The sequence below is a fragment of the Chiloscyllium punctatum genome, chromosome 2 (genome assembly GCF_047496795.1).
Source record: "Chiloscyllium punctatum isolate Juve2018m chromosome 2, sChiPun1.3, whole genome shotgun sequence".
Classification (NCBI taxonomy): Eukaryota; Metazoa; Chordata; class Chondrichthyes; order Orectolobiformes; family Hemiscylliidae; genus Chiloscyllium; species Chiloscyllium punctatum.
In genome coordinates, this window is record NC_092740.1 from 33,007,023 (window position 1) to 33,031,740 (window position 24,718).

A 24,718-nucleotide genomic window follows, 5' to 3' on the forward strand; every position below is an offset into this window, starting at 1 on the left:
TTCCTGGTACTCCAGTTACCAATTTTTAAAATATCTGTAACGCTTTGAGGATTCTTTATATCCTCCTCATAATTTGTTTTCTAATTTATCTTTGTACTATTAGCAAACTTAGTATTATATTTCCAATTCATCAATTTGCTGTGACCTTTCCAGAATCAAAGAAATGTTGAAAGATTACAATCAATGCATGCACCATCTCTGCAGCCCCTTCTCTTAAAACCCTAGGATGCAGGCCATCAGGTCCAGTCTTTAATCATATTCATGTTCCTTGAACATTTTCTCTGGTAACTGTGAATTATTAAGTTCCTCCTCCTTTTAAGTCAATTTTTAAATACTTAGCCTGCTTTCTGTGTCAGCTACTGTCAAGACAGATACAAAATGCCTGCTCAAACACTCTGCCATTTCCTTGTTTCCTATTATTAATTCCACAATCTAAACTAAGTGATGAATACTTACCTTTGCTATTCTCTTCCTTTAATATACTTACAGAAGGCTTTCGCAAATGCGTTTATACTTCTTGCTAGTTTTCTCCCACACTTCAATTTCTCTCTGTTTTTAAACTCATCCTTTGCTGGTTTCTAAAACTTGCCCAGACTTTTGGGCTAATGCTAATCTTTGCAGCATTATACACAGGTACAATTTCAATATTCAATTTTACACCATACTTAACTTGTTTAGTTAGCTATACAGATGGGGCATCTTTCTAGAAGGTTTTCTTTCCTTCAATGAAATGCTTTTTTGTTGACAGTTATAAAATATCTCCTTAAACAGCTGCTACTGCCTGTATGGAATTTTATCTTTCAATTTAAAATGAAAGGTATTGGTCCAATTATAACGTTACAGGACTAGTAATCCAGATTAATTTGTTGGGGACAAGGATGTGAAACCCATCATGGCAGATAATGAACTTTAAACTCCCATTATTAAAAAAAGTCTTAAGTTAAAAGATATTCTACCATGTAACCACTGACATAAAAACCCATCTGGGGTTCATTAATGTCCTTTAAGTAAGGAAATCTACCATCCTTACCTAGTCTGGTCTCCATGTGAATCCAGCCCCGCACCAATATTATTGATTCTTAACTGCCCTAACAAGCAACAGTTCAAGGGTAATGAGAGATGGGCAATAGATGCTAGCCTAGCCAGTGATGTCAACATCCCATGAGTGAATAAGATAAAAATTCCACATAAATTCTTGTTCTTGCCTTTTTCAGTCCTGAATACAGTCCATGAACTCAACCCTCAGCCTACTTTTGCCAACTTGATTTGTCCAATCCGTATGAAAACTAATATCTCCCTCAAGTATTGCAAATACATTTCTTATAGGCTGCCATTATTTCTTGAGATGTTCCCCTTCCTACAGTATAGCATTGTTAGGGGCCCTACAATCCACCCCCACCAATGACTTTGTTCCTTTGTTATTTCTCATTTCCACTGAACCTAATTTTATATTTTCATAGTCCAAAACAAGATAATTTCTCACTGTTGTACGGATCACATCCTTTCTGGGAATTTAGTTCTGCTGAAACAATTCTCAGATGGGCTTATCATTAATACTTGGCTGAGCTCCAAGATTCAGTAATGCATTCTGGACTAGTTGGACCGAAGGGTCTGTTTCCATGCTGTATGACTATGACTTTATGACTCAGCAGAGGTATCTTTGGGGTTATATTAAATTATTCTTTCAATGATCTCTTTTGTCCAAGGTTGAGAGTAGGTAAAGCTTTTATTATTGCTAATATAATGGTCCAATGAGATGGAAACGTTTGTAAGGCTGTAGAAACAGTAGAAGTCAAAGCAAATTTTGCGAATTTTTTTTCCACTGTACTTTAACTCTTGTTAAATATCTTGCATGATTGCTCTTTATAAGGTGCATCCTGGGCAAATAGCATGGAAGGGACATACAGGGTATGGATAAGACTTTTTTAATTTACCTTTGAATGGATTCCTGAATCCAGACACAATTGTCTAGGAAGTGAAATCACAATTTGTCTAGGAAGTGCATGACTCCTTGAAAATTGCAGGGATGGGATACAAGATGCCGAGTCTACAATGAATTCAACAGGTTGAGAATGTAGGTACAGGCATCCTTCCAACATTTAAACCAAGAATCGGATCATCCAGTATTTCCAAATCCCCTCCTCTCATCACATGGATGGAGGCAAGAAAATCCAGGTCTATGACCTTACACATTTATAGGACCTTGCTTTGTGCAATTTGGCAACTGTGTTTCCTTCACTACGGCACTGACTATACTTTTAAAAAGTACTTAATAGGCTTCTCAGTGACTTTGAGCATCCTTAGATTGTGAAATGTGCTATAGCTTCTTGTTAGTAAAGGATTTAAAGATTACAGCAAGAAGGCAGGAGAATAGGGTTGAGAAACACATCAGCCATGATCAAATGGTGGGACAGACTCGATGGGTCAAATTCTGCTCCTATATTATATTGTCTTAAATATAATGTTCAAATGCTTCCTTTCTATTCTGAGAGATCTATTTATCAACAGGGTTTTCATTCGTGCATAGCACAAAGTTACTTTATTTGGCACTGAGGAAATAGACTAATACTATGCCTAGGTAAAAACAATGACTGCAGATGCTGGAAACCAGATTCTGGATTAGTGGTGCTGGAAGAGCACAGCAGTTCAGGCAGCATCTAAGGAGCAGTAAAATTGACGTTTCGGGCAAAAGCCCTTCATCAAGAATAAAAGGAATAATACTATGCCTGTCAATCTGAAACAACATGCTAAAGGGTTGGTATAGTCAGGCAATTTTGTTTTGCTAAACATCTTTGAAATAAACTCCCATAGCCAGCAGAACTCTGTAAACCTACATGAATGCATCAATTTCTAATATTAAAATTTCAATCACTATTTTGAGAGTGAAAGTATCTGAATGCAGTTACTCAAAACCATGTCATTTAATGAAGTCCCCATGGGATCGAAAGGATAATCAGAGAACATTTTTCTCCTCCACATTCTGCCAAGGTACGGAAGGATGTAGGTATATGAGTGCATGAGTCACAAAACATTAGTATGCAGGTACAGCACGTAATCAAGGTGGCTCCTGGAAGTTATCCTTTAGCACAGGAAGAACTGAACATAAAAATAAGGATGTTATGCTTCAGTTATACAGGACCTTTGTGAGACCACAGCTTGAATACTGTGTACGGTTCCAGTCTCCTTGTTTAAAGGTGCATTGGAAGCAGATCAGAGAAGGTTTACTAGGGTGATACCTGGAGTGAATAGGTAGCTTTAGGAGGATAGGCTGGACTTGTTTCCACTGGAGTTCAGAAGAGTAAGGGGTGACTTCGCCCAAGGTCTTGACAAGGTGAACATAGAAAGGATGTTTCCTCCTGAGTCAGTCCACAAATAGGGTCACCCTTTAAGCGAAGGTAGATTTTCTTTGCACAGTGAGTTATGTTGTAAGGTATATGATTTATATATATCAATATCATTTATGTTTGAGCTAAAATACTTTAATTTGAACTAGTGACATGTGGGTGGTGTATCTAACGACTAACTTGTACATGTTGCCATGACAGTTTCATTTAAAACACAGTGAGACAAAGACTTTCTGGAGAGTAATAGGGTTTTGTTTGCAAAGGGAGAATGTTGAGAGTGAACAAGTTAAGCAGTTGAGCATTAGACTCCAGTATAGAATGCCAGGGATTATTACTTTTCTTTAGATCAGGCAAGGTGAGAAGAGAGTTCTCTCTGGTATGAGTACAGTGAGGTATTTTATGGATTAATGGGATTGTATCTTTAAATATGCTAAACACAATCACCCCAGTGTCCAGGGATGTGCAGGTTAGGTGGATTAGCAATGGTAAGTGAGAAGTTACAGGAATAGGGTCGGGGGAATGGGTCTGGGTGGGATGTTCTTTAGAAGATCAATGTAGACTCAGTGTGCCAAATGGCCTCCTGACTGCACTGCAGGGATTCTATGATTCTATGCTACATGGAAATAGTTTGGTTTATTCTATTTTATCTAATTTCACTTGTGTAACGAACTTATTATATTGCTGAAATCCAAATCTGCAATATTGCAGGCTTATGTTTTATTGAGAGACCTCCTTGTTAAAACCATCAAAACAATGTCATATTATCAGGACAGATTTCAGACTGGGATCTGACATGTCTGCTAGCAACAAAAACGTAAAATCGTTGGAAAAGCTCAGCAGGTCTGGCAGCATCAATGAAGAAAAATCAGAGTTAACATTTCAAGTCCAATGACGCTTCCTCAGAAGTGGATTCGAAACTTAACTCTGATTTCTCTGTATAGATGCTGCCAGACCTGCTGTGCTTTTCCAGCAACCTCTGTTTTTGTTTCTGATTTATAGCATCCACAGTTCTTTCCACTTTTGTCCAGTAGCAACATCAGCTGAGTTTGTATCAGTTGTACATCTTTGAAAATCTACCTTAGAAGACAGTGGAGGTGAGGGTCATGGAATCTTTTTAGGATTGAGGTAGGCAGATTCTTTAGGCAGGAGAGTCAAGGATTATTAGGGATAAATGTGAATATGGCACTTGAAAGACAAACAGATCAGCCATGATCTTATTGATTGACAAAGCATACTCAAGAAACTAAACTGTCTACTTCTGCTTCATTTTTGTATCTTGGTAAAATAATTTGCTCAATAGCTAATTCATGTCTGAGTTTTGTGGTTAGTACGAGTATATATCACCTCCACATGCACAAAAGTTCCCCATTTTAAAAAATAAAATTCACTGGTGTCCAAAATGGCACTGAAATATGGAAGGTTTCACATCCGTGATTAAGAGTGCACGCATTTAAAAAGTCTTTCATCGAACGTGGAATAATGTTCTCAGTTACCATTAGCTCTGATAAATTTGCTTGTACATATTATAAATTACCATTTGTTGCTGTGTCGGAAGTTAAACAGAACCAAGTTCAAGCTGTTAAAACAGTCACTTTCCTGATCTAACATAAGACAACACAAGAATGTTACATTCACAACGTTCAAATATTCCAATAAAACACCGTAGCTTTAGAACAGCTTTTAAATGGCCTAAAATTAGGATTTACATGTTTTACAGTGGTTAATGTATCATAAACTCTCAACGCTCTATCTCTCTTTCATTCTTTGATTGGCACAATTCTTGTGTTGAATCAGTGGCTAGGTGACAATATACACCCATTAGACTTTGGTTTGGTCTGTTCCAAACTTTTGTTCTGTACAGCCAAATAAAACATCGCAACCCCATGGTATTGACAAAGGCACAACAATCAAAGGAAATCAAAGGCAATGGAGAATTTCACTGACGTTTGTAACAAGCACTTTCAAAAATCACTTCAGAAACAGAAGTTCTATTAACAAAGCAGGAAGCTCATGGCTTGTTATCTTTAAGATGATAAGTACATCTTATTGGTTGTGGCAGCAGGGGAATCCAAAATTGCAACACATCTACCTCAAACAAGGAAAAATGCCAAGTTTCAGCCTATGAAGTGGTTCAACACTCTTGACTGTCTGCCACAACAGTTTCAATCAGACCTGTTGGATACATTGTGGAAATGCAGCAATTGCCTCAAAGGCTTATTCTTTCCTCTCTCTCTCCTACATACGAGCAATGCTTCCAATCAGATCATACCTCCCCCTCACCATTATTCATTTTCAATACTATTCTCCTTCCTCCGAACTCTCTTGACTTTTTTTTGAATTTTGAAGTTCAGTTTAACTTTCCTTTAGAGGTTTCTTTCACATTCCTATGTTTTCTCTTAGAATCATGCAATGTTAAACCATGGAAGCTCGCATTCCTGCCTATGCTCGTTCTTTGAAAGAGAAAATTGAAAATCCAATTGGTCCTTTATCCTCATAGCTCTGAAAATGTTTTCTACTCAAGTGCTTCTCCAATTCCCCATTGAATCAGCTTCAAAAATGTGGCAAAAACATTTTTCTTTCAAATTCACACCATCTCTTTTGTCACTTGTCAGGTGTTTGAATTTTTCTGCCAGATGTGTTACATTTGTTAACATTACCTCAGAAGTACATTGCACACTTGGTGAAATGGTCAATTATGAAGATAAAGCAGCCCAGATTCAGATTCATGCCAGGCCTGATGGTTCAACCATAGATGTGGCAAAAGTAGCTTCAGTCCACAGCCACATAATCATAAAGAGATACGCATTATGACAGGGCTCTCCAACTCTGCCAACATTACCATACAATCATTATTGCAGGGGGATCCAGAGGAGGTTTTCAAGAATAATCCTGAGGGTAAAGAGCTTGGCATATGAGGAGTGGTTGAGGACTCTGGATCTATACTAGGTGGAGTTTAGAAGGATGGGGGAGGAACCTCATTAAACCTTACAAAATACTGAGAAGCTTGGACAGAGTGGGTGTGGAGAAGACATTTTCTCCAGTAGGAGAGACTAGGACCCAAGGGAACAGCCTCAGCCTCAGAAGTGACAACCTTTTAGAACAGAGATGAGGAGGAATTCCTTTAGACACTGAGTAGTTAATCCATGGAATTCATTGTAGCAGAGTGTTGTGGAGACCAAGTCATGGAGTGTATTTAAAATAGAGATAGATAGTTTCTTGATTGGTAAAGGAATTAAAGGTTACAGGGAGAAGGCAGAGAATGGGCTGAGAATTCTATCAGCCATGATTGAATGGTGGAGCAGATTGGATAGGATAAGTGGTCCAACTCTGCTCCTATATCCTATGGTCTAATTAAAGATTTCAATATGGTACTTCATATCCTGTCAATACTACAACAACAGTAACAGCTTCGACTGATACAGCACTTTCAAAGGCAAGCGTCTTAAAAAGGAGAGAGGTGGAGAGGCAAGAAGGTTTAGGGAAATAACTCCAGAGCTTACACAGCTGAAGATCCAGCCACCAATGGTGGGTTAATTAAAATTGGGATGAGCAACAAGTCAGAATTGGAGAACACTGAGATCCAAGGGAGCTGTAGGAGCTGGTGGAGATTGCAGAGATAGGGCAATGGAGAAATCTGAAAACAAGGATAAGGCATTGTGGCAGCAGCCAATGTGGGTCATTGAGCAAGAGATGATGGGTGAACAAGTTAGAGTGCATGCAATGGAGTTTTGGATTACCTCAAATTAGAAAAGGTACAAGGTAAGAGGTCTGTCAAATGAGCAGTGAAACAGTTGGCTTTGTTACATGGCATAAATTTGTAATTCCAGGACACCAATGACCATTCAGCCCAAGAGCTCCATGCTGGTGTTTCTAATCTACAGAGCCCTCCATCCATAATTTCACCTCATCATCACAACGTATTCATCAATCTGTACCTAAAGTGTGTTTACACCAATTGTCCCATGCATTCCTTAGGGTAATGTTTTCCATCTCTTGGCCACTCTCTCAGTCAAGAATTTCTCCTGAATTCCCTTTGGATTTATTAACAACCTTTTGGTTACAGCCCTAGTTCTGGTCTCTACCTTCATGGGAAACTTTGTTTCTGCACAGATCTTACAAACCTATTCATAATCTTAAATGCTTATCAAGTCAGCCATTAGTCTATTGGTCACTAGAAAAGAAACAGCCCAAGTCAGTTTCACCAATCCTAATTTCTCAGATCCATTAGATTTTTTTTGCATTTTCTCGAAGGCCACTCTATCCTTTATATGACATGAAGACAGAATAAATTGCACTACAGTACTAAGTGAAGTCTAACCGAAGCTCGATACAGTCGGTTCTGTTATAACACAGTAGCTCCATTCTAGTGCAATCCTATGAAATAAGAAAATTGCGTAATAGCAGCAACATTGAAACTAATGGGGCCAGAATCATGTTATAACCAATACACACTTTAAAAGGTTGTGCTTTAGAAACTGTGTTCCCAGTTCGTCAATCGCTTTCCAGCAAATTCATATTAACGAAATCCACGTTATAACAGAACAATCTGCATTTCAATTTGACCCCTCTAAAAAGGAATCCTTGTCTTTTCTTTAGTTATGGCCTTAACTCATACTTTTCATGATTTGTGTATCTGTATTCAAAAGCCTGGGGTCTTTTCTTCCTGTACCTGACTAAGACATTTACTTTTCAAGGAACATACGATCATCTTCTTCCTGTCAATAATTACTACCTTTCAATTATAAATACTAAATTTCTTTTGTCAATCCCGTGTGCTCATTCTGCAAGTTTAGCATCTTCCTATATCATAGTGTCTTCCCTTTTGTATTAATAAAACTTTCAACTTGGGAATTATTTATGAATTCTGCTAAGTCCCAATCTTTGATGAAAATGGTTAAAAACAGCAACATTTCCAACACCAACAGTTGAGTCTAAAAGTATAAAGGGCAGGATAGGGGGTTTTGGCAGCAGACAAGCCGAGGTAGGTACAAAGACTGGCAATGTCACACAGTGCTTCAAGTCAACAGTTGCCATGATGGAACCGATACCCATTGGAAGCTCAGCCCAAGAACAAATGAAACACTACGGTTGCAAACAATAATTTTTGGCATGCAACCACCATTGTTAAACGGAATAAGAGAGAGTCAAAAAAGGGATGAAAGCTGTACCAATAAAATTGAAGTCAACAGGGAGTCATTCAGAGATGATCATATAGTCACAAGAAACTGCTTCCAGACTGGAATTTCAGGATACAACTGATACATGATCTGCACCATATCACTTAGCAACTGAAGCACATTACCTCAGCTGCTTGGCTATTTAATCAATTATATTTCATTAACTGTGGCATCATTACCCTAAACCCCACATCATGGTTTTCTTGCAACTAAACAGAAATACCTCAAGTACTCAACAACCATTGACTACACCTGCAAAATTGAAGACTGAATTCATCCATACTGCTGACTAATAGGACACATGGCTGGATTTGGTGGTTTTGAGAAAATATTCACCTACTAACTTTTACTCGGCCATGTGCATAAAAGATGTTTAGCAGAAAACTATGCAAAAATGACAGAAGAAACAGACCTGCCAGCATTCCAATGACAGCTTGTTCCCATGTCCCTTCATTCCCTCAACGTGTCTAATCAAATCTTATCTGTAATAATGGAACTAACATCTTCAATTATCAAAAGCCTGCAATTTCTGAATAGAGACCTTTCTGTCCCTCTGCACAGATAGGAAATAGTAAAACAAAACAGAATTCAGCTGTATCAGCTCACAATGATCTTTCAAGTACAACTCTCAAAGAACTCAGCATTTTTCAGATGCCTAGGCATAGAAAGCACATTGAAGAGGTTGGTGAAAGAATCATAAGGCCATTTAAAAGCTTAAGCAACTGTTTCAACAACATACTGTGATAGGTCAGACATGAAAGCATGTTCAGTAAAAAATGTCTTGCACAGATGTTTCCCAGTAGATTTTGGTAAAATAAAGTGGTCCAAATCTATTAGAAAAATCTCAGCCATCATCTGATTCCAATGATTCAAAAGCTTAAGGTGTTCCAGTTTCTGCTGTTAACACTAAATATTGCAAATTCTACACAATACTATAATCAATTTATGCATTTGATGAATAATCAAGGGTTTTTTTCTGCTCAGAGGAATTAATTCCAAACAGATTCATACAGACACACATGAATTGTGCAAACTTTGTGTGTCTTTAAAGATGATTCTTCCACAGGCTTTGAATGAAGGCAAGTTATTGTGATCATAAAGGGAGACTTTGACCAGCAGGAGAAGAGTAAGAATATGTAGAATTGAAGGTAGGCAATAAAGATACGGGATGGAGGCGAACGTGGAATTCAAAACACCAACAGATCAGCCATGATCTTTTTAAATGACAGAGCAGGCTTCAGAGGCCAAATCAAGTCTATTTATAAGATACAGGAGCAGAATTATGCTATTGGGCCCATTGAGTCCACTCCTCCATTCAAACATGGCTGATATGTTTCTCAACCCAATTCTCTTTTGTTCTCCCATAACCCTTGATCCCTTTACTAATCAGGAATTTCAATCTGGAACGACCTGGCCACCATGGCCTTCTATGGCAATGTGTTCCATAGATTCATCACCCTTTGGCTGAAGAAATTCCTCCTTACCGGAGTTCTAAAGGGTTGGGGCCTTCACTGTGAGGCTGTGCCCTAAGGTCCTAGTCTCTCCTACTGGTAGAAAAATCTTCTCCATGTCCACTCTATCCAGGTCTTGCAGTATTCCTAACTCCGACCCAACCACAAGTTTCAAAGAGATCCCCTCCTCATTCTTCTAAACTCCATGGTTTACTTCTGCTCCAATTGTGTGTGTTCGTATGTCCAGGTGAATCCTGACACATACACTGGAAAAGACAAAAATCTTCCCCACTGTCATTTGAACAATTCAATCAGATGGTGACCTGATTTTTTTCAAGGTACATTTCTGTTGACGAATTACACCTTCGCACCTTCTGAAACTGCCAAAAGGGAATTCGGTGGCAAATAGTGACTGGGCAGCACTGAGTTATATCAAAGCACAAGGGGAATAGCTGAAAAAAGGCAAGTTTTCATACTTAAACTTTCAAGCTTCAGCTTTAAGGTATTATTGATGTGGGATGACATCACCACTTTTACTAAATGGAGGTGGGAAACCAACAAAGTAAAACACGGTAGCAAAAGGGAATTACAACAAAGGGATGGGACAACAACAAACGTGTATCTTTGTGGAAAGGAATGCTCCTGAAGAAGAATGATGTCAGAGTTGAAAGTAATAGCATTACTTCTTTTTGCCTGCTGTTTGTATGAAGCAGTTCCAGATAAGATACTGTCCTTCACCTCCACGGGAAAGCACCAATGAACAACAAAACAGATTCACTAGGGTTTAAAACAAAAGGTTAACATATTGGATGTATGAAAGTATCTATCCCACTCTCTCCACACCTTGTACTACCCAATAATTCCAGTTTCCAAAAGAACAGTTTGAAATATTATACTTTGCACATCAGTCATTCTTTTACCCTCTCTTGATAAGCATCAGATGACAGGCAGTACCTATGCCCTGCAGTCCTGCTCATTATAATCATAGAATCCCTACAGTGTAGAAGCAGGCCATTCAGTCCACACTGACCCTCTGAAGAGCATCCCACCCAGATGACCCCCACCCTATCCCTGTAATCCTACACTCCCATAGCTAATCCACCTAGTCTGCATCTCCCTGGACACTATGGGGCAACTTAACACTGGCAGTCCACCTAACCTGCACATCTTTGTACTGTGGGAGGAAACTGGAACACATGGAGGAAACCCACACAGACACAGGGAGAACACGCAAACTCCACAGACAGTCACCCACATGGGTGGATTTGAACCCAAGTCCCTGGCACTGTGAGGAAGCAGTGCTGACCACAGATCCACTGTACTGCTCTACTGAGCACTGGTCGATAGCCTGAATAACTTTCACTGAGGAAAGTTAGCAACATTGTTTGGGGGAGAAAAAGCTGCTGCTTATCAAGGCTGATTCTATAAATATAATAGAGGCTGCAATTCAGGATTGAATTGACAGTCCTCCATAAAGGGGTCTTTTGAACATAAAGAGAATATTAGATAAAAACAATGACTGCAGATGCTGGAAACCAAAGTCTAGATTAGAATAGTGCTGGAAAAGCACAGCAGGTCGGGCAGCATCCGTGGAGCAGGAAACTCGATGTTTCTGACAAAAGCCAGAACCCTGATGAAGGACTTTTGCCCGAAACGTCAATTTTCCTGCTCCTCGGATGCTGCCTAACCTGCACCACTCTAATCTAGATACAGAGAATACTGTTGGAAATGGTGACATCACAGCAGAACAAGGCAAGGATGAATACAAGTATGTTGAGTCAGCTTTACTCTACATCTAACCCCTGTTCTAATTAATCTGCAATGGAAGACAGCAATGCAAATGTAAAAAACTGCAGCTGCTGGAAATCTGAAATACAAACTGGAAATACTCAGCATGCAAGACTGCAGAAAGGGGAAAACAATTCCACTTATGATCCTTAAACTATCTTCCTTCATCTTGAAGAAATGAAATCTTGCTGAAAAGTTCTCAAAAAAGAACTCAACAGTTACTTCTCATCAATGTTTGCTCACAAAGCCTTTCTTTAAAAAAAATTAAATCCTTAATAAAGTGTGACAAAACTAATGCAGACTGAGTTTAGTCAATACGTTTCAGTTTATTAAATTGAGGATTTACGAGACATTAACTGGAATGAAATTAATCTTTGCTGGTTGGGAGCAACATGTAGCTGGTAGTGAATCAGCAGCCTGTTGTAAATATCTGATTCCAGTTTCCACTGACTTTAAAAAGTAGAAAATCAGCCAAACATGTTGGTAAACCACCAGTGCCCCTTTTACACTGCTGCTGAAGATTAATTTCACCCTCCATGTTCTGAAACATCATCACTGACATGGTGAAAGAAAAAGCCTTTAGTTTCGCAATATATGTTCAGATCAGCTCCAGCAAGCATCATGATAATTTTGAATTGAAAACAAAATCATAGTAATTTAGTTTCCTTATCATGACGAATGGAAGCCTGCCCACTCCGAACCATACTTTAGGGTCTATTATTAAGGGACCTGCAAGGCAAGTACAGTGATGCAGGTGTAAATGAAGATTCTGTGAAATTTAAAGCAAAATTGAAGTTGCTTTATTGGTTTCCTTACCTGTGACTGAATGTACAGTCAGAACTGTATCGGAGTTGGAGAGTGTGTCATACAGGAAAAGGGCAATATTTCTGTCAGATCTGGGATATGATGGAGATGTGGAGCATTCACTGCTGGAAAAGACAAAAACAATATTTAAGTAAATGCTGCCCCATGTAAGAACAGAATCCTAGAATCCCTACAATGTGGAAGCAGGCCAGTCAGCCCATCATGTCCACACTGACCCGCCAAAGAGCGGCTACCCCATCTCTGTAACCCTGCATCTCCCATGGCTAGTCCACCTAGCCTGCACATCCCTGGACACTATGGGACAGCTTTGAACAGTGGGAGGGAACCAGAGCACCTGGAGGAAACTCACACAGACACAGAGAAAAACGTACAAACTCAACACAGGCAGAGTCACCCAAGGTTTGAACCGAACCTCGGTCCCTCGTACTGAGAGGCAGCAGTGCTAATCACTGAGCCATGGTGCCGCCCAGGTAAGGTTCTTGGTAAGGAAGGCAAGTCTGACTTTTGAAAAAAAACATATTTCACTAAACAGTTAACATTAACAAGTGAACAACAAAGCAGGTACATTCTAGAATGTTGCAGGTGAGGAGAATTGGTTCCGGTTGTCACCCAGATCTTAAGATTTACAAGTAGTAACATACTTATCCCAAATTACTAACAAGAATATGACCAACAGAAGAGCTTTGCTTATTAATTTATACATAGTCAGCATTGAAAGTATCTCTCAACTGTTCCACTACAGGCTGCTTTTGAAATGCAGTTTCAGCCTCAGCCACCTGAACATCTGAACAAATAAATGCCTTTGTGGGTGTAGAGCTGTATCCAGGTAGACCTAGCCAGTGTTTGTTTCAGTTGTGCATGTCAACGGCATTTCTGCTTAAATACTGCAACAGCAAAACGTGAGCTGACATATAAATTATAGAATGTGGTCCCTGTGTTTTTTTTTTAAGCACTTGTCAAATCTTCAGCCACAATATCTGTTATTAATACACACAACACCACAGGATTGGTGCTTCCTTCAGGCCTACGTAAAATTAGAATACCAACATTTGTTAACAATTTTTAAATAGAAATTAAACTCCATGGGAAATTACTACTTCAGGATTTGAACAACTTAATGCATTCAATACCAGTCATTCCTGGTCACAACAAAACTTTGTTGAAAAGTTAGATAATTAATTACGTGAAAATTATTACCTGTAGCAAGGTATATCAGATACATAATTCACCGATTTTATGTACACACACATACAATGTTGCCTCATTCTGTTTCTACCTACTTTAAAGTTGCTTCATTTTCTGTATTATTGGCTCCAGACTCCTGGCCATCATCTGAAAACATGATATGGATTAGCCTGTTTATTGATTTATCTAATGTCCTCCTCAAACACTACCACTGAGAACAAAAATGGCTGTTATGTATGTTCAAAATTGCAACCGGCTATAACTAGCCCCAGTTAAAATGCAATGGGCATATTGCTAAAATTATGCTGCTTTGCAAAGGGGAAATAAGCACTCAATCTCAAAACTTGGAAAAGTTATAGTACTGATTGCTCTGACAATTTTGAACGCACTCGAGTTGAAAGAAAAGTAGGTGTTACTAAACAAGAGTAGAAAAAAAAGAATAAATAATATAATCGTTGAAAACAATTTTAGTTTGTGTATGCAGAGATCTTACATCAAAGCAGCATAAAAGACAGTAGATTTAAGAAACTTGTAACTTCACAAATGTTTCACTTCCAGCCAAGCCAAGGGTCCAAACTCAGAGACTTAAGTTGTTTATGTGTTACAAACAGTGTAGACAAGAGTGTTCAATTGTTTATCAATATTCCCACATGGTGGAAATAAGGATTTGAAGTTGAAGGATTGGACTAAAAAAAGATACATTATTTCCATTATGAAATAGTTTTATTTTGACCTGCAAACTGATGCTGACAATTGTAGCCCAAGTTGAAGTAATCGCTGCTCCAGTTTACAGTAGTTTGTTTATGCAAATACAACAAATAAACCATATTTCCAAACAATGTAACAAAAAGGTAGCCTTTTTAATCAGAGGCGTGACTAGGTAGAAGGGAAGAATATGTATTACGTATAAAGATAATGAATTACATATAATTACATACAAGATAATCAGAGGATTGGATAGAATGGACAGTGAGAGCCTTTTTCCTAGGATAGTGATGGCTAGCACAAGGGGACATAGCTTTAAATTGAGGGGTGATAGATATAGGACAAATGTCAGAGATAGTTTCTTTACTCAGAGTAATAGGGGCATGAAATGCACTGCCTGCAACAGTTGTAGACGTGCCAACTTTACCGACATTTAAATGTTCATTGGAAAGGCATATAGATGAGAATGGAATAGTGTAGGTTAGATGGGCTTCAGATTGGTTTCACAGGGCGGCACAACATTGAGGGCCGAAGGGCCTGTACTGAGCTGTAATGTTCTAGATCTATCATATGTCATATAAGTAATTGCTCACATTTGGTCACTGGGAAATTTATGGAAGTAATGTATAATGAAAACTACAAAAAAGTTACCTTCTTAATAACAGTCACACAGCAATATCCTGAGAAAGATGGAAGTGATAGTCAGGAAAGAAAGATTTAAACATTCAAAATAAAATGTAATTTACAAGTAACAACTGGTGAAATAAATTGCAAAATGCTAAAGGCAACATAAAATCTGCTGGATAATTTTCTCACAAAAAAAATACACAACTCTCATCACACAAACATTTTGTTACACAATCATTTATTACATTTTAAAAAATGACACACAAGCACTCTGCATTTTTAACCTGAATTGGGGACCATAGTAACACCACTATGAAACTTAGACATACAAAGTCAATAAATACTTCACAGTTAGCACAATAGACAAGTTGCTTTCATATTAAACATACTTCTCAAGAGTTCCCAAGTTGTAAGTTTCACTCAAGTTTTCTTCAGAAAACAATACTGTAAAACTGACCAGCAGCAGGGGCTTGTTCCTTATTACTGAGCAAACTTTACAAGAATATTGCTAGCACAATTGTTCAATATAGGGGACTGTCTAGTTGAATATAAAGCAATGGTGTAAGTGGTGGTCTGTTTCGTCAAAACATTAGCCATTTCCAGTTTTTTCTTCCATCTGTTTTCAAATGTATCATATTAACAGTAGACAAAAATGTGAAACATGTGTGTTTTGATAGTCTATTGCACAATACTTTATATGAAGTAATTTCTATGAAAGGTTTTGTGTGCAAAATAATCTGGAGGAAACCTGCCAAGGCAATAAGATTACTTCAGTTTAAAAATACATCAAACTTAGCAGTTTCTCTTATGGTCTTCACAATATATGCAAAAACATTTCCTGACACAGAAATGCTTATGCTTATCCAGACTGAAAAGGTGTACACTTGTTGTTTACATTTGCTTTTCTTTTAATGTGACGACATTTCTGAAGATATAGCTAAAGATTATCAATATGTTAATATACGTTAACAAAGTCTCCATCACTTACAACAAACTTGTTATCCCAGTTTGCATGATCAGCTAGTGGCCCCAGTTGTTATGGGGTAATATGCAGTTGATATTAGTAATAGACAAGTCAGATCCCAAACAGGAACCTGACTGAATACAAGTTTTTTTTCCCATATTTTTGTTACCAAAGTGATCTTTTACTAAAATAATAGCATGTAATGCTGCAGTATTTGTATTAATTATGAAATAAAACAAAAGTTTATTAACAACAGAAGTAAAGACAAGCAAGAAAAAAAACACTCCATTCCCTTATAAGATTTTTAAACACAGCAGGAACAGCTCAAGCAATCTTTCAAGGTAGACCAGAAACAACAGCTTTGTATCAGGACCAGCTCACCCTGGTACAGTTTACAAATGTCATTGATATTGCAAGAACATTTTCTGCTGTACCTCTAGAAAGCTCCAGTCCACCTTATTTCCGGGCGAGAGGGAGTTTTTTTTTTATTTTTAATACTTTGTTGGGCTGGAAGTGTTTACAATTTCAATTCATCTTCAATATCTATAGGAGAACTGTTTTTAAATTATCATTAGTCTGACCCTGACTTGGCTTTCTACAAGTGCTTTTTCCCCTTAAATAGCTTCAATTCGTTTTCTTTTGTTTTTAAAAAAAAAGAAAATTCAGAATTTCACCACTGACTGTGTCTGATCACTCTGGTCCGGGATGAATGTAACTTCTTGTTCTCAGATAATTTCATTACTTTAAAGTTCCTTTTTTTATGATTGCTGATTAGTACATGTTACTGCAACAAAGGACTTTGCAGCACAAAGAAAAAGTAATCAACCTGTTATGAAACACTTCTGGAGCAGATGGGACTTGAACCTGGACACTCTGGCCCAGAAGTGGAGACACTACCACTGTGCCAAAAGAACCCCAAGAGCTCAAGACAGCTTGACATATGCTCCTTTCTCAAAGGACTTCCCAGCACAGACTGAAAATAAAGAGAGAGTCTGCAAAGTTCTCCCCTCAAGTGTTCTGGGTATTTCCCTAGGAACTCTAGGTAACTTCAAATTACGAGTATTGTAGTTTTTCTCTGAAAGCTCTGAAAAAAACTCTGAAAATTGTTAACCCCAATCACACAGACAAATCCATATGTTTATCATGAAATACCAAGAATCCAAACATGCAGTAAATGACATCAAAATACACATACATAAAACTGAGTTTCATCACACCTCCCCCTAAAGAATGAAGATATATCTGAAAGAGGCATTTTCACCGCACATCAAAATGATCTTATGGCTAATTCTATGTCATTCTACAAGTCAGAACATGTTAACATTAAATATAGGATGAGCGGAATAGCTACGGTATACAATCCCTGTACTGTCAAAAAAATGGTGAGCAATGAGATTCTCTTTTCCAGGCACATTAAAAACTTTAAAATTATAGGGTTGGAGAATTAGACTCAAGCCTTAAAGTTTTGTCCTGAAACCTTGCTAAAAACAAAAGGATAGAAGTCCATATAAATAGCAGTTTCTTCTGTGTTCTTACTAATATAAACTTATAAATGACAGAGCCAACACAAGACCCAATGTTTCTTTTTCCCACAGTTGAATATTTCTATGGATAGGTGTTCAGATTCTCTGAAAACTAACTGACAGGTCATTCAATTGCCATATCATCATCTTGTAGTAAAACAGCTCCCACACTGACATTGCTGGCATCAACAGCCTGTTTGAATAGTTCCACATAATTCAGCACAGCTAACTCTGGTTGTTGTTGTCGTCGTAAGAATACCATTCAAATTCTCTATTGGCAATCAACCAAATCTTTTGCATTTTTCAGAATGTTTGCAAATCGTCCAACATCCACTTATGCAGATATCAAATAAAATTGCACAGTGGGTCTCAGGCACAGAAAAATCCAGAAGAGCCTGTGCATTTGCTTCTCCTCGTGCTATTTAGCCTTGTTCCATGATCAACCACACCAAGGTTCCTCGGGGGTTCCACACATGCCCATTGGGTGGGCCAATGCACCAAAAAATAATTAGAGGGAGTACTGCCCACAATATGGCCCAAAAGAGTCATGCTGATCTTTGCAAATTCACTCTTCGCCAAATTTATCATCAAATTGGCTTTATGTAATCAAACAGTCAGGTTAAATTCTGAAAAACTTACCTTATAACTGAATTCCCAAATCAACTTCCTGTTTCATAGACTCCTTTTCTTCCTCTTTAGTTTTATGAGCTTTAAATCTAGCTGGCTGACAATCAGGAAATAATTCATGATATTCTTTGTATTACATTTCAAAAACTTTAACCTTCACTGGTGTTCTACAATTCTTGGGCAGGCCAATATCTTGAACCTGCCAGATTATTTCTCAAAATACAGTCAATCCCCTCCTTAGGATATTCCTTTCATTACTCCACTATTACTACTCCATTCAGCATGTCACTCTCGAATCACATTCTGCATAATGAGATTGACTTATAAACCCCAATTTGTATTTTCTTCTTCACTAACCCCTCTGGAAGACAAAGAGAATCATCAGCCAGCATTATTGACTGAGGTGCTCCAATGTCTCTCAATGATTGTATCAGATTGCAAACGTTAAGAAATACTTCCCCTTTGGAGATGACATAATCAGAACATTCAGCTGTCTTACTTTCTTTGTGAATCACCAGAACATAATTTTCATGGCTATCCAGTGCCATTTCTCCCTTTTAGTACATTCTAAGGAAATATGTTCTCGTTGTGTCACTGCTACAGGTTTTGTAGCTACTTCCTTTCTTACTATCCCCTTCTCTGAATAGTGCTTAGACTTTCCTTTTATTGAAATTTGTCTCCCATTTAACTTCCAGCAATTTGCTTTGGCACACCTGTTCTCTTAATACAATGAATGTTCATTAATATAATACGTTAATTTCCTCATATCAAATTGCAGTCCTAGCCTTCCTCCCTCATCATTTTGATGTGTTTCTGTTTGTTCTTTAAAATTAGTTCCGCGTCCATCTACCAAATTTGCTATTTGTACAATTTCCTTATGGATGTCCCCCCAAGCATAACTGTCTATGAGAAGTAGCATAGGTTTCTGCCAGAACAGCTGCTTCTCAGATCTTGAATATTGGATGTTCAGCTTAATACGTTTTTAAAATTTGCAGGAATTCTGTTTCTGAATTTTTTTCATGATCATAACTGTCCTTCCATCTTCAAGATTCTTTTTCTAGCTTGAGTAAATCTAAGCCATTGATCCCACATCATTTCTTGCTCCCTTGCAAATTACACACGTCTGACTAGGTTTCTTTCTTACAGTCCTAAATTTCAACTGATAAGTTTCAGGCACAAGCTCATAAGCATTGAGTCTTGCCTCTTTGACAGTCTTATACTTTGCAAATAACTTCTTCAGACAAAGTGGTGTACACTGTCACAGCTGGCCCTCTCAATGCTATACACCCTTCTTTAATCAAAGCTTTTTTTTTGCTAACTCAAATTCTCTACTTTTCTTCTCTCTTTGGAGTTCAAGATGTTTTAATTCCATTTCCCACTATTTGTCTCTTTCCACTTTATCTGCAATCCACCATTTTTCATTTCTCTCTCCTCTAATTCCAATCTTTCCTTTGTTAAATATATTCTAAGTTAATACGTACTGTGACATCCCAGTTTCAGGCTTCCTTTCTCGCAATGCTAAAATGTTCTAGAACCACTTGAACGTTCCCATCCTGACAAGATCTGGCTTTCAATTCTAACAGCAATAATCTGCTAATGCCTCGGTTTTGCTTGAGTCAGAGATTTCATGCATTCCAATGTTATATCGTTCACTTTCAGAAAACTCTTAGCAACATTCAAAACCATCTTCAAACATTGCACAATAAACTTCCCCACAAAACAATTGCTTTCTGCCTCAGCAGCACTCAAAGATCCTAGCCATGAGGTCCCAATTATTGCTGTGAAACTTGAAAGGATTCAGGATAGTTTTACAAGGATGGTACCAGTGTCGAGAGTTTCAGCTATAGGGAGAAGCCGAATAGGCTGGGGCTGTTTTCCCTGGAACATCAGAGGCTGAGGGGTGACATCGTACAGGTTTATAAAATCATGAGAAACATGGATAGGGTGAGTCGCCAAGGTCTTTTCCCCAGGTTAGCAAAGTCCAAATCTAGACGGCATAGGTTTTAAGGTGAGCAGAGGAAGATTTAAAAGGAACCTTAGGGGCAATGTTTTCACACAGATGGTGGTGTGTGCATGGAATGAGCTATTAGAGGAACTGGTGAAGGCTGATACAAATTAGAACATTTAAAAGGCATCTGGATGGATACATGAATAGGAAGGGTTTAAAGGAATATGCGCCAAATGCTGTCAAATAGGACTAGATTAGGTTAGGATATCTGGTCAGCATGGATTTGTTAGACCAAAGGGTCTCTTTCTATGCTGTATATTTTTATGACTCTATTGTGATCTCATGGTCACATCTGCTGCCCGAAACGTTGATTCTCCTGTTCCTTGGATGCTGCCTGACCTGCTGTGCTTTTCCAGCAACACATTTTCAGCTCTGATCTCCAGCATCTGCAGTCCTCACTTTCTCCTGTAATGTAATAATGTCTAGTTGATGTTTATAACTGATAAGTCAGATCTGCAACAGTAATCTGATTGAATAGACCATGAATGGAAAGAAAACAAAAAGAGCGTTACCGAGGTGATCTCCTACTAAGACATAAACACACAATGTTGCAGACTTTGTTTTAACAATAAAACGGAAGTTCATTAACAACAAAAATGAAGACAGGTAAGAAAGAAAAACTCTATTCCCTTACCTACACCTCCAGCGCAACCCAGATCAGTTCCTTTCCAAATCAAAGAAATTCTTAAATTTTTTAATACTTTGAAGTAATTACAATTTCAACTCATCTGCTAAACTATAGATATTTTTTTCTTAATTGTTACCATGCTTCTGACATATCCTCCTCTCAATGCTATACTATGCCTAAGTCAGCTTCAATTTATTTTCTTCTTTTCCGCAACTTATGTTATGAATAATAAAAATGTCTTATTCCAGTAAATTTATTTTCTTTGGAGTGCTGCTCAGCATGTTACTCCACTGAAAAACTTTGCAGCCCTTCAGAGTTTGATACATGCTTCTCTCAAATGGCTTCCCAATGCAGACTGTAAAAAAACAGGAGTCTGGGAAATTGACCCCCTCAGCCTTTTGGGTAGTTCCATAGACACCTTTGGCAATTCCCTTTTAATTGGAATTTTGAGTAAAATAGTTTTGAAAAGATAATTGTTAGCACCAAACACGCAGACAAACCCATATGTTTAACTTAGAATTACATGAACCCAAATTTGGAGTAAATCATATTAAAAATACATACATAGCTCGCAGTTTGACAATTGGTTTGTTCATTCAACAAACATTAGGGCATGGTGGCTCAATGGTTAGCACTGCTGTCCCACAGCACCAGAGTCCCAGGTTCGATTCTAGCCTCAGGTGACTGTCTATGTGGAGTTTACATGTTCTCCCCGTGTCTGCGTGGGTTTCCTCCAGGTGCTCCGGTTTCCTCCCACAGTCCAAAGATGTGCAGGTCAGGTGAATTGGCCATGCTAAACTGCCCATAGTGTTAGGTGCATTAGTCAGAGGGAAATGGGTCTGGGTGGGTTTCTCTTCAGAGGGTCAGTGTGGATTGGTTGGGCCGAAGGGCCTGTTTCCACACTGTAGAGAATGTAATTAGTTCATCCATTCCTTGATTAGTGTGCAGCGTCCCTATATTTGGTGAGAGATTGATTGATTAAGAAAGATTCATACAATCCAATTCTGCACGCATCAGAAATGGAGAAACACCATCTCTGCTCAAAGATTTGGAATGCGAATCACTGAAGCAAATAAATAACCGGGCCATGTTCTATGAAATAAGGAATGAACTTGTGGAAATTGACAGAAATGCAAATCTCATGCCCTCCAACAATGACAAAACACAAAATAATCATCCACACAAAGTACAAAGACTATCTGTTTCCAAGGTAGTGTGTGAACAATCTTTCTTACCAACGGACAATCTCACAATGGAAAAACTACCAAACGAAACTGTCAGAGACACATCACGTGAAATCGTAAAGCCCCATCTATAGATTATTTCTGTGTTTTCATTATCAGGACTATCACCTCAGCAAGAAGTGTCAAGCTAGTTAGCACGACCCAGACAATGCCAGCAGAATATGGCTATTAGTCAGTGATGCCAACACAACTAAAAGAGAAGCAGAAACAATACTCTTTTTCATGGTAGCCATTCATCATTATATTAGGAATTAATGATAAAATGCCATTTGAACCATGTTGGGTACATTGCTTATTCTAGGTACGTCAAGCAGCTTTTTTCTATGCAATCCCAATTATTCCCTGCTTCCTGTCACAAATTCCACACACTGTTTCGCAGGTTAACATTTATTCCTACCCACTTTGCAAACTTCATGTTGCCTTGGTTGGTAATGATAACAAACCTCAAGTAAGTGTCTGAATGGAGTCATTAAGTTGTGAATGTTTCAGTCTTCCAGGTTCCCAGGACAGATATTGATTGGCTTCATTGCCTTCATATAACAGTGCTACATTGACAGTTTCCTCATTTTCCTTGCCATGGAACTTGTGATTTTAAAACTAGTCCACGTAACTGTATCATTTGTTCCATGCTGAGATAAAAGGGAAACTTTGTAAAGTGTGGTCAAAATGACAGTGGCTCTTTCCAAACTGAAAAGCCACAAATAGCAACATAGTACATAAACATTCCCACCTTCAAACCTATTTCAGATCCTCCCTAAAAGTGCAATTTTTAACTAATGTTTCAGATTTCTTTTTGTGTTGCTTGCAGTCTAAAGGATATCAGGCTACAGGGTACACTGACAACCTTGTACAGCAGGTATCAACTATAAGCTGTGAGAGCTGTACTGCTTTACCTGCAAAATAACAATTTAATCTGAACCATCAACATCTTTTCTCCACCAGCACTCTACATCCCACCAACTCCACCACTCCCAACTACAGCATAAATGCTGCCCCTCCACACTTCACTTCAGCTCTGAAGAACAGCAACCTAGACTCAAAACGTTAGCTTGCTCTCTCTCCATGGATGTTGTCTGACCTGCTGTGTTCTCCAGCATTTGTTGTTTTCAGTACAGATTCCAGCATCGGCAGTAATTTGCTCCTAACTTACACTTGTATATCACCTTTAGCAGAACGAAACATCTTGAGGCACTCCAGACACCTAGACAAATGAAAATCGACAATGCGCCAAAGAAAGAGATGTTAAGAGAGTTGATAAAAGGGGTGGTATGGTGGCTGCCTCAACACCAGAAACCTAGGATTCGATTCCAGCCTTGTGTTACTGTCTGTGTGGAGTTTGCACGTTCTCCCAGTGTCTGCGTGGGTTTCCTCTGGTGCTCTGGTTTCCTGTCACAATCCAGCAATGTGCAGGCTCAGTCAATTGGCCAAACTAAATTGCCCATAATGTCCAGGGATGTGCAGCCTAGGTGGGTTAGCCATGGGAAATGCAGGGTTACAGGGATAAGATAGGGGGATGGGTCTGGATGGGATACTCTTCGGAGGGTTGGTGTGGGATTCAAGGGCCTGCTTCCACACTGTAGGAATTCTAGGTTTAAAAACCTCAATTAGCCATCTTTTAAATAGTGTTTTCAAGGAGAAGTCACAAGAGAAAAACGGGTTAGGAAAAGGAGTTTCCAGATTTCAGAGTCCAGCAGTTGAAGATAAAATGGCCAGTGATGGACTGAACAAGGGCAAGAAGCACAAGAGTCCACAGCTAGATAGGTTGAGTTCAGGACTCTTATGGACATACTGGGCTGAACAGATCAGCAGAAGCTAGAGATCTGCTGACCATGACCAAAAGCAACTGGCAACCCAAGTCTACAGGGACCCCAGAGCAGTATTTTGCTAGAAGTGGCCAGGTAACAGGAGGACAGCTTGCCCCATCAGTTTGTCCAAATCCTCAACTACATCAGCATCAGTGGTACCTGTGGCTGAAGCTGCCTTAAAGACCAACAGCTTTGTTTGGAAGTTACAGTCAGACTATCAACCTCTAGGTTTTTTTTCCATTCTTTCATGAGACATGGGTGTCATTGGCTAGACCATCATTTGTTGTCCATCTTTAATTACCCCTGAGGTGGTGGCAGTCAGTTGCCATGTTGAGCCACTGCAGTCTATCGGGTTTACATCCACCAATGTGCTGCAGGGAGGGGAGTTCATGGATTTCAATCACAAAAACAGTGGAGGAACTGTGATATACTTCAAAGTCAGGATAGTGTGCACCTTGGAGAGGAACTTGCAGTTGGTGGTATTTTGATGAGTACTAGTCTTTCTAGGCTGCAGAACTCTCAGATTTGGAAGGTGCAATCAAAGCAGCCTTAGTGAACTGCTGCAGTGCATCTTATAGATGGTACACACTGCTTCCTCTGTGCAATGGTGAGGAGTGAAGGTTCAAGGGAGTGGATGGCATGCTGATCAAGCAAGCTGCATTATCCTGGATGGTATCATGCTTAAACCGATCTGCCCCCATTCAGATAAGTAATGGGTATTCCATCACACACCTCACTTCTGCCCTGTTGACAGTAAAAGGCACTGGGGAGACTAGAGGAAAGTTCATTGCTAGCTTCTGATCTGCTTTTGCTGTCA

The 24,718-nt window shown here is 38.8% G+C and overlaps 1 protein-coding gene across 7 annotated transcripts in view; it reads right to left on the bottom strand.

The window, feature by feature from the left end:
- irf2b (interferon regulatory factor 2b) overlaps positions 1-24,718 on the bottom strand; it is a 66,897-nt gene that overhangs the window by 34,373 nt on the left and 7,806 nt on the right. For 4 of the 7 annotated variants that reach the window (XR_011964113.1, XM_072595049.1, XM_072595000.1 and 1 more), the window contains exon 2: positions 12,577-12,689. The gene's annotated coding sequence lies outside the window, so the exon portion shown is untranslated. Of the gene's footprint in view, positions 1-12,576; positions 12,690-13,865; positions 13,918-18,228; positions 18,249-24,718 lie in introns of those variants that run through there. The other 3 variants (XM_072595030.1, XM_072595040.1, XM_072595020.1) reach the window with 3 other exon arrangements.